This window comes from Dromaius novaehollandiae, chromosome 13 (assembly GCF_036370855.1).
Source record: "Dromaius novaehollandiae isolate bDroNov1 chromosome 13, bDroNov1.hap1, whole genome shotgun sequence".
Lineage (NCBI taxonomy): Eukaryota > Metazoa > Chordata > Aves > Casuariiformes > Dromaiidae > Dromaius > Dromaius novaehollandiae.
The window spans coordinates 14463911-14479224 of NC_088110.1; the positions used below are offsets into that span (position 1 = coordinate 14463911).

General features: G+C 42.1%; 1 protein-coding gene across 1 annotated transcript in view; it reads right to left on the reverse strand.

The window, feature by feature from the left end:
- WTIP (WT1 interacting protein) overlaps positions 1-15314 on the reverse strand; it is a 91484-nt gene that overhangs the window by 37848 nt on the left and 38322 nt on the right. The gene's annotated exons all lie outside the window — the stretch shown is intronic.

Here is a 15314-nt window from a genome sequence, read left to right on the forward strand (position 1 = left end):
GGTTATTTAACCAAAAGGTTACTTAATGCTGCGGGGACAAGGAGATCTCTGACCTTGGATACACAGGCGAAGCTTTCCTGTGCAGGCTGTATTATAAACTTCACAGATACTTTCAAGCTTCCATATAATTTGCAAAAGTTAAAATTTGGCAGATGTTTCCTTTCTCTCCCACTTATGTATTTATTCTATCTCATACCACCCATCAATTCCAGGGTTAAGGCATAAATTATTTCCACAGAGCTCTGACAGAAGAACTTATGTTGAAAAGGAGTTCATAAAACATAAGCCAAACATATATTTAAAAAACAGAAATGCAACAGCCTGCACTGATCTAGTAGCTATTTATAGGCCTATATATATTAACATATATCTTAAAATATATTTCCTTATAACCTAGCAAGCAGATACACTAACAGGGAAATGTAGAGTAAAGCTCCAAAAGTACTCCAGTTAGGATTTTTTTCTATGGACAAATACAAAAAACATGAAGGACAAGGGCAAAGCAACACCGACCACTGGGTAAAAGCCAGTAGAGGCCTTCTTGCCTCAGCAAGCTGGAGGGAAGAGGATATAGATCTTTCCTCAAGGTAGCTTCCACTGTGGGAAGCTTTCATGGCCCCAGCACCGATCTTGCTTGTCAACAGCAAAGAATTCAACTTTTCCAGCTGCTGCCCGTAAGCCTGGTTTAAGAGAGTACTTGTCCGACCATGCTACCATAGGGTGCAAGCGCCAGTCCAGTCTGTGACCAAATATATCTCCTGTGAAACCGCAGTCTATTCCAATCCAAGTATTTCCAACTCTATGGGATGCAAGCTTCCCAAAAAACCTTGCTAGCTACTACCCATGTAAATGTGGTGAGTGTTTTTTATTTAAAAGCTTCAGTAAGTACCACCGTAACGGTACAACAAGGATCTATCTAGCTCGTTATCCTGTCTCCAACTGTGGCCAAGAGTGAAAGCTTAATGGAAAAGAGCACCAGAAACAGGGCTTGCACAGGGTGACGTGTTCCCAAGAATAACCTCTCAGCTTCCAGCAGCCAGCACTGAACATCTTCCTGCACTGCAGGTTGCATCAGAACTATTATGTTTAATAGCCTTGCTGGACCAATCCTTCTCTAATTTGTCTAATTCCGCTAAGCGCTCATTTATACTTTTGGCCTCCACACTGTCCCTATGGCAGTGGGTTCCGCAATTTAATTACGCATGGTATGAAGCGCTCCCTTTTGTTTGTTTTAAACCTCTGCTGCGCTCAGCTGCTGCATCCTACAGAATGAGGCAGTCTCTACAGCCATCACAACCAGACTAGACAAGAGCTTTGTAAGTCCAAGCCTGATATGTCAAAGTCCCAAACTACACCTGGAAATGAACAGGACATAGACCACAAGCACAGCTGTTTGTTTGTTTGTTTTCCCAGTAGCTCTTTGAAACCATGATCAGGTCTCCAGTGTATGACACAGAACTGGACACATGTATAAATGGAACTGACAGTCCCTGACTCAGAAAGTTCGCAGTCCATGCGCAGTCTCCCTACAGGAGACACGAGCAAGCCACCAAGTTCTGTACTACCAGAAGCTGATGAGCAACCTTCATGAAGAGAGAACTGCTATAATCCACATAGCAGATAATTTCTGTGGGAATACATCCAAAAGAAAAAGTCACGATCTTCCCGTAAAACTAATGGAAAAAAAAAAAAAAGACATTCCATCCCTGCTGCTATCTGAGCACTCAGAGTGGGGCAGGAATCCACCAGAGCCTCTACCTGACAAACTTAGCCAGCAGAAGTTAGGTCAACTCTTTCAACTGAAGGCAATACAGATACTTCACCATTGCTTCCAGTTCTTTCTTCCACGTCATTATCCATTTTTCATTCAAGTTCAGCCTCAACTAAAAATCATGGTTCAGCTGGGCTCTCAAGTACACCATCAGAGATCCATCTGGCCAAGAGCTGCTAAGGTGAAACAAGACAGAGAGCTGAACATCACCTCTGAACTACGACCTGCAGCACCACTTTCTCTCCTATACCTTACATATAGGAGTATGCTGAACGAAAGGAGTGGACACAGCCCAATCCTGTGACAACACGCAAGAGAGCCTCAAGGGAGATGAGCAATTTCCCTAAACTATCTTCTAAGTTGTCTCAGAAAAACAAGAATGGATTTGCACAAGAACAGCTTACTTTCTTCCTCCCAGTAGCATCATATGAGTCAGTACCTCACTGCAGACAGCTTCAAAGGGTGCTGCTGACGAACCTAAGCACAACGGCAATGCTTGATTTGAGTTACATCCAGAAAGCGTTCAGCAGCCACCATCAATGGCACCCATCCGTTTGTGAAATCAAGCTCACAATGCTCAACTCTCATTCTCTCAAGATGAATCTGAGCAGCAAAAACCACGATGATTGTTGAGATTCATAGTGCCTAGAGATGGTAGCTTAAACATTTTTGTTTATGCAATAATGGAAGCACCATCTGGAAAGGGGGTTTACATACAATCTCCAGAAACAACACGTCTCTGGCTTTCTGGTGGATACTGCCAGTCAGAAGGATATGTGGCTAATTTATGACTGCTTTTGTAAAGTGCACCCCTTCACCTCACCCCTGAGTTTATTTAAATCTTGGACACAGAAGTTTCTGTATTTGCCTACACACACAAGATAAGCTGCTATCAAGGAGAAGAGCTATCTAGCATCAATATAAACAGCTTCGTTCATGGATGACCTAAAGACCTTTACAGCATAGAATTTTATAGCCCTGAAACGCAGAAGTTTCCCTCCATAGTTGTGGTACAGGGGAAACATTTTTGTTGCCTCTTATACAGCTTTTCAATACATTTGCAATAAATATATTTCAGTTCCATTTACTCAGATCAGCTGTGCCCTATGCAATATGTGAGACTTGGTCAAAGTTGGAGAAGCCACTATAGCACTTCTGGAGAGCTGGAAAGCATTCTCCCTCAGCACCAGAAGTGCTAAGAAGCTTATAATAGGGCACAGTGGTACAAAGTTAAAATGTTCTCAGGGTGGTAAAGCATTAAAACATTCTGAAAGTTCTGAAGCACATTCTTTGGGTTTAGATTATTTAGCAGTAAGTTTGAAAAAACTCAGCACAGAGACAACTTTTCTCCTGTTCACACTGGTGTAAATTTGGAACGATTATACTGACGCTAGTAATGCTACTCCAGATTTACCCTGGGTAATTTCAAGCAAAGCCCGACCTATGATCTCAGATGTTTTAGATGATATTCCCGCGTGCTTTGCTGTAGCTAAAATACAACTGAGAAATATAATTTTACTGAAATACTGAAATGAATTGGGGCTTGCTCAGGCACTTAAATCCCTGATATTTTCTGGTGCACCGACCTATCAGCTTCCTCCACCTTTCTAGACAAGGTCATATTAGAACTAAAGGCACAAGCAACTTCCAAAACAAAGAGCTGAAAGATAGGACTCCTGATAGTACACTCACTTCTCTTGGCACTCAGGTACAATAAGGATATTGTTCCTTTAATGCTTAGCTTTCCTTTTAAGAAGTATGTGAGATTTCGGCCAATTCTCCCCAACGATTAGTTCAGGATGAATGTACTTAACTCAGGATTCAGCTGGAAAGAACCCAAGTAGATGCAATCAATTTTCCACTAAATCCACTTCCTTCCTCTCTTCCCTACCCAGCAGGAGACATCAGCTCACCACTACAGCCAGTGGTGACTAAGACAATGAAAACCTCTGCCTTCAGCCATGCTTATATCAAAGTTGGTTACTCCTCCTTTTGATTTTCCCTGGTTTTCTCTTTTCTTATATCCTATTCACTAGCCCAAAACTTTGGGCTAGATGGAAAAGCAACAGATTTGAAAAGGCAGCTATGCAGCAAACCACAAACATCAAATGCATTAGCTGCTATAACCATGAAGTTAATCATTCAAAACTGTACAGATTCAGCTACATGAATTTCACTGATACAAGGACAACTTTCACCTTTGCACGTATAGCACTGAAACCTGCTCAAGGTTTTAATATGCTGGTACTGTACAGCACCTGTCCCATGCCATCTCTGTATTTAACGCGAAATTACCACCACCACTATCTGAACGCTGCAGTTCCTGAAATGTCAGCCACTGTCCGCTCTGCCTGAGCCCACCCCATGCGGCACGGCCTGAAAAAGAACAGTTGTAAAGCCAGGGATGATCTGCTACTAGAATTTAACCAGGGTAATAAAAAATAGTATCTTTTCCTCTTTGAAAGACAAGACTTGGAAAACATGATCTCTGGCTTTCACCTCCGTGCTTTCTTAAGAGTTTAAGTAGACGATTTCTACGCTCATCTCCCCAAGTGCATAAATTCTCATTTGTTAAGTAACTCACTGGAACAGCAAAACAAGTCTTTGCTGGTTGTGTATTCTTTAAGCTACTTTCTTTTCTCTTTTTCTAGAAGAGCTATTAAAACTGATCCAGCAAATTGTTTCCATAGGTTTGAATTTACACTGCTGTGGTTCCTAAGGTCAGTAATCCATGGACTTTCTCAAATAAATTATTTGCATCATTTCCAGGAAGAATTTTGCAGGCAACTCACTTGGAAGAGCGACAGTGTGGGATACCTAGGCAGCCAGCTGAATTAAGTGACTGAAGTCATATGACCACATCCAACTTAATACTAGGAACATGCCATACTTGTGTTTTAAAATACATTGATAGATGACCATTTGGACATAGCTATCAGTAATCAAAAAATATTGCTAGGCACTGAAAATCCATTCCTGTTTTTAAATATATATTAAATCAGATGCCTTCCACTCTGCACAAGTACAGTTAAAAGATCTGGCAGGCCTCCTGTTATTGGCTTTATTCTGCACATGCACAGGGCACTTTTCAATCACCCACAACAACCAAGTTAGTTGTGTGGCTAGAAGTCAGCAGTAACTAATCATTTTACTTCTTCTTACAGGAGATATCTTAGAAGTTTCTCTCCTCCACATTTTTGCTTATTTGTTGTCTAACTCATTATCTGCTTTTATTACTGTTATTCCAAATGCACTACAAGTTCACACGGAGTGTAGCAAACAGGAGTCAAATCTTGACCGTTCTAGGTAAGAAAAGTCAACTGGGGAAGGGGGGGAGAGGGAGGAGCATGACCTGCGGAGGCAAAGAGAGAAGGCACAGTCCCTGCGAGCACCAGGAGGAGGAGAGCAAGGCGGCTCCGCAGCGGGGAGCCCGTTCCCGGGCGCAGGCAGGTTGCCCGACTTCAGGCACAAAGCTGCGGTGGTAGGAGAGGGCAAAGGGAGCAGCCAGGGGAGGGCAGGGCTGGGGATCCGCCAGCTGAGTCACAGAGGAAGGAGCAGTAACACCAGATACGTAGGTGAGGCTGAGGTTATACGAGGCCTTGAAGAAGAGAGGAAGGAATACGGATTTTTTGTGCGCAGATGAAAAGAGCTTGTAAAGACAGAACCCAGTGGGATGGGGTGTAAAGCAGTGGGAGAAGAAACCTTTCTTCAGATGTCCAACTGCGGAGCCTCCATGTCATCTTTACTTTATGTGACATACGGGCAGCAGGAAGGGAAAGTATTTATGGAACGTAAAACTTGTTGTCATGAGCCTGCTGCTAACGCCACAATGCAGAGGAGATCTCACAGGCGACTCGGGGAATGATTTCACAAGACCCCAGGAACCGCATGAACAACTGAGTCTACCACAGGGTTTGAGCCCTATCTCAGAGGCCACGACTCTGTCGACAATCTCCCCCTTATACCTTCCGCTCCCCAAAATCATTTCTCCCAAACTGCACAAGGGAACAAGAGAACTTGCAAAACCACACAGCAGAAGACCATTTGGCACGTTTGAGCAAAACTTACTGCCTCCCATAGGCTTCCAAGTCTCTCTCGTCATGTCACACACAAATTAAACTTGAAGGCAACCTAAACATTGACCTAGAACTTCACTTATCACTCTGCTGTGTGTGACCCAGTGATCAGCTGGGGCACAGAGAAACTGGAAAGCTCTTTGGCATTTCAGCACACAGGACAGACAGTTGTTTCATTAGCAAAGGAAGGTGAATGTTAGGTCTGGAAAGCATTTCAGGCCTGAACACGCCCAAAAACAGCATTGGGAGACTTTTTCAGGATTCCAAGAAATGGACCTGCTCCTTGAGTACTAAACACCTGTGAGCAGAGGAAGAAGAGGCCACGTATCAGGCAAACGTTCAACGCTGTTCACTGAGAAGCCAGTCCTCAGGCGCTCGAGCCTGCTGGAAACAGACGGGCACCTGGGGCACGCAAGGAGTGCAGCTCTGAGACACACACGGACACTACAGCACGTATCACGTTATCTCTTTTGGCTGCCAAAGCACACTGGCCACATTAAATCAGATATTCGTCCTGCTAACTGCCAAATGGAGTTGATAATCTTATAAATGGAGGCGTACCGAATACAGACTGGAAGCTGGCCATGAAGGAGGCCGTGACGGGGTTTTGCTTCAGGTTTGTTTCTAGTAGGTATTTAATGTACCTTATTGGGACTGAGTTTGCAAGCATGAAGATTTCTTATTTTATGTCAGTTCAACACAAGGCACTCACACAGAGGCTTCACTCTACTAAAATACTAGGAGTTACTCAGTAAAACCATAAAACAATTCCCTATTACTTCTGGCATAATCAAAATTAGACAATTACATTACAAAATTAGCTACTTTTCATACAGGCACAGGGAACAGGCTGATGTAGAGCAAATCATGCCATAAAGCCATTAATGTCAGTGTGATCAGATCAGGCTCCTGATGCTGAACTAAGACCCGATGCTGTTCCCTACAAAGTCAAGAACAGTTTGACAGTAACTGAAACTGGGTTTGGCCACTAGTGCTGATAAATCTAAAAAGTCCCAGTAGAAGTTCTGGTCACAGGCAAGATTTTCAGGAAATGAGATATTTATTGGAGGTGGGGGGCACTTCCTGGCTAAGATCAAATTTACTGTCTTTCTTCCTGCGCTGTATTTTGAGGGAGAGAGACAGAAGAATGGTGGGAGTGAGAGATTCTTCCCTAACTGGGTTATAACCAAGCTAAAATTCTCCAAGAAGTCAAAAGATGGGAGACAGTATTGCTTGCTGGTAAATAACTCTGGAAATTGACCTGCAAAAGTCAATTTACCAGAACCAAGTTGGTCATTTTATAATGGTAAGTTTATAAGCAAGCAGAACATTCAGCTCATGTCAAATACCAGGGGTCAACTGAAGCACTTTCTTTGGTGCCCAAGGACAGCCCACTGCAGCTATAATTGGCCAATCCTCCAGAGTCCCGTCATTTAAATGAGAAAAAATTTATGGTTGTTTATGTAGGCCTCGCGCCAAGCCTGTTTCTCTGATAAGCTTCTCTGGTGCATTTGTGTCTCACATCCGATTTAGAGTCCTCTAAATACTGGAGACAGCATTCCTTGGATACTTAAAATAAATTAAAAACACAACGTTCAGCTTCGACAGAGGAATGGGAACGTTATTCATGCGGCCCAGACCCTAAGAGCTCTGGGGAGCGGTGCTGGGAAAATAGTCTTTTTAAAATCTTACATTAGTCTGTGTATTTAATGACATATAATCCTCAAAATGGTCCTTCATAAACTGTACATATGCATTATTTGAGCAAATAATTATTTTCAGTAGCATACTGCAGCAGCTGTATAGCTTGGCTGGCAGATACTACAAATATCTCCTCCAGCTAATGCATTTATTTATTATAAAACAATAATTAACACTCTTCTCTAGTACTTCCATCCCAGGATCTCAAAGTTCCTTTCAAAATATTAATGAAATCAGCATAGCATCAACCATGTGCGGTAGGTAGGTGGGAAGAATTATTCCTGCATGGACAAAGACAGACATACAGTTGAAGTGATTTGTCCAAGATTACGCAGGAAGTCTGTAGCAGAGTTTGGAATAAAACCGTGGTCTCCTGACTCACTGGGCTGGTCTACCCCCTCTTAACCACCAATCCATTAATTCTTCCAGCTGCAAATTTCTATGAAGCTTGCTAATACCCTCTCTACCAGAAGGAAGCCTGAAAGACAGAACAGCAAAAGCCTCCATTATCACTGTATGCTCAGGGACAATAACGCCAGGTGTGCTTCTACTGTTTAATCTATTCTATAAATGTGAAGACAAATAAAAGTTCTTGTGTTTGTAAAGTTTCTTTCTTTTTGTACAAGGCTAGGTTCTTCTGGGAAACAACATTCCTAGATGCATAAGAAGTAAAAACATCTTTTGGGAGTAAACCTTTGATTGGTAAAATTATTTTGTAAGATAAAACCTAGGCTGCTTTCTAGTCTGGAACATCGATGACTTTTTAGGCCATACAGACTTCTGTTCCTTGAAATAAGTAGTAAATAAGAATTATTATTAAGGATGAGTTAGTAACCTAGGAGGCATGGATGAGGTGCAAAGCAAAAGAGAGTCCTTTGAGAACATGAGGATTAAGGTAAAGCATCAAAACACATTTTCACTCCACAATGTGTCCTTTGCTAAGAGCTTCACAAAATATTTTACTGAGAGATCCTGTCCTAATTAGGCAGGATTTCCAGAACAAAAGTGACAGATGGGTATGCGGACATGCAAGAGGAGAGATCCTGCTACCTCAGCAGAGAGCGCGACATGGAGAAGGGACAGCAAGAAGGCCAAGACTGGTGACAGAGAGCAGGACAGGGTATAACAGGGGAGAAAAAAAAATTAGAAAATGGTTCTGTTGAAAGAACACATGGGAAGTTTGGAAAAGAAGGGGACAGCTTTGCTGGTGAGAAAGGACACACTGAAGCTTCCGCTGTTGCAAAGGGATATTATCTTTGCCTCCTTGGTAAAAGATTTGTTGGGCTGCCAACAATCTGGAGTCTTTAAATCCTAGGAACTCGGGGATCCAGGAAAAGCATAACACATGCAGTAATGCTGGTCAAAATGGGAAATGATCAGGGCACAGTAAGGTTCAGCCAAAGGGGGCAAGCTGATTGTCTTCTGGAGAAAGAGGTACTGACACAATTAAATTAGGATCTTTATTGAAGAAGCTTCTAGTGCTCATCTGAAATGAAGAACAAAAAATTGTCCATGCAGAAGCAAAGCCAAAGCAAAAGCTTTGGACGAAGAACAAATCAAGGGAGATGGAAAGCTCGTCTCCCCTTCACAGAGGTTGCACCTGAGACAAACTGAAGTCTAATCTCTCCAACACAGTAGAAAAAAAAATTATCTGATAAAGTCACTTTGGGGCATTCCAGAGCAATAATGGTGAGATGATGTCCACATATCCAAAGGGTAGGACAGAGGAAAGCCGGAGATTCAGACGACAAGGAAATATCCAACAGATATAAATTTAGAGGGTAGACCAAACACATTAGCATGGACACATTTGCATACATGGATGTGTATGCAAGGACCATATTTGCTAGGATAGGAACCAGGAGAGAAATGGTTAATTGGTTATGGAAGGAAGAACTGATTTACTGAGTGCTGAAGTGATGAAGGACAAAACTGATTAACTGGTATATGTGGAGACAGAGTTGATTTATTGTTGAGGGAACAATGATGTATATTAAATTAGAGATGGTTTCAGGGAGCTGAGACCTTCTGGGGACTGGTTCTCAGATGAGTAAAGGGCCAAGGACATCGCTAAAGCTTTGACTGGGCATTTTGCAAAATACATATGGACAACATATAGCACAAACTTAGATCATTAAAAATGAAAGGAAGCAAGAAAATCATCTCCTCTCATCTGTTTTTTCTTCACTTTTTCTCTGCCCACTTTTCCCTTTGTTTTTAGGTAATACTTAAAAATTACAGAACCTGGAAATCGGAAACATAAACATCGGCTGATAATGTCAAGTGACTTGCCTGCATTCTGCTTTAGATTATCTGGATTTCTTCCCCTTGGGGAGATGAACTCAACTGCAGCACAAGGAAATCTTTTCTCTTGGAGAAACTGAGATGTGTTCCAAGAAAACATTTAAATGAGGGAGGGAGTGGAAGAAAGAGGACAAGAGAGTAGAAGGGAAAGAAGGAGAAACTATAAGAGATGTAAGTTTCAAACTAAGAGAATCAAGAGCTGAGGATAATAAATGCTGATACGGGAACAGTGAGATTTTAGCAAAGCTTGTTACACTAAACAATAGATGGCATTGCAAACACACAAAATTATGCAAGGAAATTATTATATTCTCTAATATTTACCATAGTTCTTAGAAATAAAAGAGGGGCAAAAACCTTGTTAATTAGAGTATATTTTTTGTACTTTGTGTGTTTTCCAGCCCCTGAAAGGATCACAGGCACTGTCAATGATTGGTTCTACATTAAGAATACAAAAATATTGTGGGAGGAATACATCTATGGGTCAGTCAATCAACCGAGAGAAAAGTTTCCATCATTAGTTGCCGAGCAACCCCCACCAATTAAAATAACCATCAAAAGCCATGCATTTAATGCCAGAATAATTAATAGTAGAACACAATTAATACCTTTCAGGGAAACAAGGAGACAGAGAGAAACCACCAGCCAACTATTCATCATTTTCCTTCTGATAATCCAAAACAGAGAATGGAAATGTTTTCATTATCTCTTTTGGCTAGCTACCTATCAAGAACACCTCTCCCTGGGGGTCAGCCTTCAGATCTGTGAATGCTAGTTGCTAAGTCAGCCCTCAAAAATGAGAGATACTGAGTATTAAGACCCCTAACCAAACCACTTTAAGCACGTGGTTATTTTTGAGCACCTGAGGTACCTTCCCCATGGAAGGCAGGGCCCAGGACTGGACCACTCAGGTGAGTCACCCTTAAAAAACAGGCCCTGTCCTGTATTGGAACAGGATTTAAAGTAATCACAGAATTGAGAACCTTTCATGACAATGTCTAGCAGTATCATCTGTAAAAAGAGACACAACCAATGGACTGGTCTATTTATCTGAAGTCAAGTATGGCGTGACTAGGGCTTAGCTAGCACAGGAGAGCAATACAATCAGAGAGCAGACTGCTAAATGCATCCTAAGAATAAAAACAACTAAATAAATGCTAAATGAAGGAGATTTGGGGGAACATCTGTGTCAGTCCCCTCTCAAACATTTCTGATTACTCTTTTCCCACCCTTTTTCATTTTTCCAAAGCCTGAAATATTATCAGATTAGCAGTGGATCAAGATTAAGGAAACATTTTTACACCAATAGGTACACTAAGATACTTGGGACCTTAGAAAAGCTGGTATCCAAGTTTGACTTTTAATTACCAGGAAACGAGATTACATTCCTTTGCTGACACTTACTCATGGGTTCAGAATCTTGTGCAAAGTGAACCAAAGTTATCTGAAAGCAGTTGTCACCTTTACAATACTAACGCCTCTTTTTCAAGTGAGCACCTTCCCTTCAGCAAGCTCTGCATTAACGGGTATGTCTAGGACTGCAGTTACAAACACACCTGAAATGGTTTGTAACTGTGCATCTTGATAGGTGTTAAAACTAAAAGCAGGGAGGTAAGCACAGGCTGTAACTTATCCCAAAGAAGCTGAGTAACTCAGACAAAATTCAGCACTCCTGTAGCAAGCTGCAACTTATCTCAATTACAAGTCTACATAAACTGCAGTCTCCAAAAGAGACTGCCTCCAAAAGATTATTGCTTTGTAAATCCTTTGGTCCTTTTTCCTAACTGGACTTGCACATCTCCAAAGCGCTTGCCTTCTCCAGTGAATAATACCTCCAAATAACTGCCGCAGACAGAGCATGTCAGGACTTACTGCCAGCTCCAGTTATGGCCTGGAAACCACCAAACATTCAGGTAGCCATGAACACAGTCTGCATGCAGGGTCTAAGTAGTAGATGAAAAACAACGGTTGTTATGTAAGTTCAGGGCCTCGAGATCTCCTGCTTCAGGCTGTGGAGGTCGGGAAGGACTGTTCCCCCATGCACAGCACTGAATCACCTGCCTGCTCGCCCTGCCCTAAGCACCAGGTACTAGCCAATGGCCCTGGCGGGACTTCAGACCAAAAATCCCCAAATTCCAGTCTGCTCTGGACTGACGGCATGTGGTTAGAAAACTACAGGGGAAAGCGGGCAAGGACATCAGCTACCCAATAGACTTCCACTTCACAGCAACGTACCCCTCAAAGCAATGCTCACTAGTTCCTCGCCCTTAAATGTTCTCACTGCGTCTCCGTGATGCTCAGAACAGCTCGCATGAAACACTCGTAGTCAGATGAACAGTCAGAGGCCGAAGTTGCAACTGAGTCACCTAAAAGTCAGGCACGAGGCACTGAAGAGTTAAAAGCTAACACACACACACATCACTATGATTACCAATACTAATATTATATGTGGACACACAGTAGAGAACTCATAAATTTGACACTAAATTTTGCTTTATTCTACATAAACATCACATTCACAGAGAATTTAATGTAAGGCTAAGAAGCAAGTACTGGCAATGTGCAATCTGGATGCAGTGTGACTCATACTAAACTTATAAATATGCTGTGGGGACAGAACAAATATGAATTAAAAATGAACCTTCCACTGGGAATTTGGGTATTTTAAAAACTCGCCAATTGCTGATAAATATACTCTAAAAGGACGCAGTTTCCTAAAGATGTTCTGTGCCTTACTACCACCAAGAGCAAACAAAGGTTCAACCCAGGGCAGCTAATACGCAAAAGAGCATTTTCAGCGACGCAAGAAACTTCTCCCTACAAGCAGGGACATGGCCATACTTCCTATTAATAGCCATTTACGTACAGTAGCACTCAATGGCTTCAGTCAGAAGAGCGCTGTTGTCTACTAGATCCTATACAAACGTAAAGGGAGGCTGCATCTAAACCTACAATCCCATTCTCCTTTTAAAGCAGTTAAAAGGCACGGGCTGATTCAGAACTGCACTTCCTGTCTTCAGGGTGACACTAACTGCTGCCGTGGTTGTCCCACTTGGGCCTGTTAGAATTACTGTGCTGCCAGCCTTCGCTATACTCCTCCTTTTAGAGAGGCTTGCAGCAAGGAGTTTTGTAAAGTCTGGAAAAAGGCTGGTGCTGAGGCAGCAGCAGTACTGCCAGCAACCAACTGAACCGTGATGCCTTTGCAAGCTGTCCCTCAAATGAAACTGCGGTACGAAACCCCCCCGAGTATTCCAGTCTGATCAATAACCACTAGGTAAGAAATGAGCTGCATACCTATGGGATTATACCGTTTGCTACAGGCTTCTGATTGATCTTGCAGTGATTTCCCGTGCCTAAAACCAGTGGCTAAAGTGCAGATTAAAGGCAAATGGAATGCTCAAACATTTGCCTTTATGTAAAAGAGCAGAACGGGTCCCAGGTCTTTATGGGGAAATACATCTCAGTTCGAGAGCACAGAGATTTGAAACTCCTAGTTCTGCAAAGTTCATCTTCTGCACATCTACTACCACCCTAAAAGTAACATAAATACAAAAATTGGTATGCCTCATTGTAAAGATTTATTTTACTGCAGTTTCTACAGTCACTGCGACTGGATTAAAATTTTCAGCCTGAAAAGATGCTGTGGATGGCATTATGATTTGAGCACCGTCCTGCCCTCTGAAACCTGGAGGCACTTGGTAAATTACTTCCTGTAACAAGTATCAAACAGATGCCATTAATTCCTGCAGCCGATCACCTGCACTTAGAGTGCACAAGTGAACTGGGCATTACCACAATTATCCTTCAAGAAATCCTGTCATACTCTGAAATACTACCAAGAGGGATTAGATGAGCTTTTCAGGTGGACATTTTTCTGCTCTTGTCTTTGGTAAGCAAAATCTACAACTGAACTCTTGCCCAAACTAAAATTTTACACTTAACAGAAGGGACAGTGGATGTTGTTGGCTAAATTCATCGCTCTGTTATTTAAGATCCTCATTCAGCAAAGCATGCTTACATATGAGCAATTTAATGCATTTAAGCACGTCTAAGTGTTTTGCTGTATCAAGGCCTAAAAGAGGTTTCACTGGTGTTGGAGCTGAGAGGAGATTTGAATCTTCATTTAAAAAACATCCTCACGAGCTTCATTTTTCTTTCCTCTGAGAGATTATGCATCAAGATCTATGGTGAACCATTTGATCCCAGAGAAATCAGAGAGCTTTGGCTTTTACCTTACCTGAAGTGAATTATCTGACCTAGGAAAAAAGGCCTGTCTCAGGACCATGGCCTGTTACATAAAGCACTGGCATTTACACAAAGAAACAACAAAAATTAACTGAAAGAGCAAAGCTCTGAGATGCTGAGATGAAACTGAGACTGGTATCTGCTGGAGAGGAATTTAGATCATTCCTGTTATTTAAGGGGGGGGGGGGAAGGAAAAAAGAAGGATAAACTTTTCTTCTTACTTTATTTTAAAGTAGACACAAGTGCGTAAGAAGCGTTTTATGCCAAGGCACCAATGTATTTCTCTACTCTCCTGTCAAGGCTTCAGAGTGTAACGTCCAGAAGGAGTACTGGTTCATACGATGTGACCTCTTGCCTAACACAGGTCATTAACAGGTTCACCCGGTTACCTATGTACTGAGTCCAAAAGTTTGGCTCAACTTAAGCCACCTTCCAGAGAGACATTTGGTCTTTATTTTAAAATAATGAGGAATGGAGAATTCGCCACTTCTCTTGCTACTTTGTTCTAGCAGTTATTCACCCTCACTGTATACAAATTGACTTTGATTTCCCATCTGAATTGTGTTGTTCCAGCCTCTACAAGAGACCTCTTGTGTTCTTCTCCAGTACACAAAACACCACTTTCTAATGCTGTTTCCTAGTAAAAGCATTTGCACTCCAATCAACCCCCCTGCCATTCCTTCTGATACCCAAAATACACTGGGCTCATGATAAGCTTTTCTCCAGCCTTTAGTCACCTGCATAACTCATTTTGGACCCTCTCCGTTTTTTCCTCATTGTTTTTAATGCTGGGCAGCAAAACTAGAGTGCAATATTCTGGCATGGGTCTCACCAATGTCACATTTAAAGTAAAATTAACTCCTTACTCATAAATTGAAGTACTGTGAGAAGTTCACGTTCAGTTGCTTGTACAAGATGTCCTGCAAACCCTTCTCAGCAGCACACTCCAGGATGCAATCATGATAGATATGACTTGCATGCCTTGTTCCCAAGATCTGGATCCACTAGTCTTTTTCCTCAGGCATTAGCCTGAATCATTCTTGTTTTCAGAAGCAATTCCAAAGACCACACTGCACCAAGCAAAGTGTGAAGCTGAAGAGTTTAAGTAACATCCCCTCACTGGCTGTGTTCAGTGTGATACTAGTTAGGAGCTGAGTTCAGAGGAATAGCTCTGCTATTAGCTCACTATTGCCTGCAACTGAACCTAAGTTTTGATC